This window comes from Nannochloropsis gaditana (genome assembly GCF_000240725.1).
Source record: "Nannochloropsis gaditana CCMP526 unplaced genomic scaffold scaffold059, whole genome shotgun sequence".
Taxonomy (NCBI): Eukaryota; class Eustigmatophyceae; order Eustigmatales; family Monodopsidaceae; genus Microchloropsis; species Microchloropsis gaditana.
The window spans coordinates 32,058-33,396 of NW_005803894.1; positions in this window are offsets into that span (position 1 = coordinate 32,058).

Here is a 1,339-nt window from a genome sequence, read left to right on the forward strand (position 1 = left end):
ATGAATCCCGTTCTGCCTTTTTTCCCACAGCTTTGAGGGTCGGAAAAAAGGCGGGAACTTAGGAAAGACAACGATGGGAAGTTGAGCCTCTCGCGTGGATGGAGAACGGGGAAGTGAGGGGAGGCAGACCGCCGGAGAGAGGCGCCGAGGGAAGGGGAGGCTTTTCGCGCCAAGTGTGGCACCTCGGGGTTGGTCGGTAGGGGAGGGGAAGGAAGGCTTTGAGGAATAGGCAGAGAGGAAGCTGCGCGCGAAACGGAGAAGTGATGGGGAGGGAAGGGAGGAAGGAGAGGATAGTCTAGGCCACAGAAAGGGTACGGAGAGAGAAACGTGACCTTTCAGGAGCGTAGGGAAGTTTAGAAAGCAATAAATAGGACGGTCGAAGGGGCGATAAAGGACGTTCGAGAGAGCGACCGAGGGCGCAGGCCGTACCACGAGGAAAAGAAGGAATCGAGCCAGGATGATGGAGCCGGAAGGAGAAATGAAAAAAAAATAAAAAATGAAGGGGATTCGGGGCCAAGCGCTCTTGTCCGTGGTGTGGTACTTCCTTCATAATTTATCACCCCTCGTGCAAGGGGAAAACGCATATTCTTGTTTAATTTGATTTCGACGGCCTAGCGTTACGCGGAAGCATTCAACGCCGCCTCCTCCCAGTTGCTCGGGAAGAGAAAGGATCTTGCGTCATTGAAGACAAACACGGTGGCAATTTGATATGTTTTCTTCCTCCCCCCCCGATTCGTTCCGTCCCCCCACGCTCCCTCCCAGGCGATTGCGCGGCCCCTTTCCCTTCTTCCTCCTCCATTCGAGCCGCTCCCTGCCCCCCTCTTTTTTCCTGGCGACGAGACCTCCATAGACCAACCTTGCCCTCCTTCCCCTTCCCCAGATTTATTCTCCTCCCTCGAGCCTTCATTCCCCTGCGTGAAGGCAGGCTCGCTCTATCGCTCTTCCCCCTTGTGTCCCTCGTTGTCGCGTGAATTTCTTCCTCGAAATAGAGTCCATGCACCGTCAACGTCCACCTGGAGAGAGCGATGGGACGGCACGGCCAAAAGAACAAAAAGATCCACCCCTTCATCAGCCACCCTCCTTCCCTCCTTCCAACAGTTGCCCTCCACCCCTCCTTCCACCCTTTTCCTTATTTTCCCTCTCAGACCCCCGCCCCCTGCGTCTTCCTCAGTGATTCTCACTCGCTCTTACATTCATCCCTTCGGTTTCGCCCCTGTCACTCCCAGGAGCACCACCACCTTCCCGCCTTTCTATACCTTCCTCCGTGCGGATACGCCCACCTCCCTTCCTTTCCCTCGAGCATCTTTCCTATGCTGCCCCTCCCTCCTTCCCTCCCTCC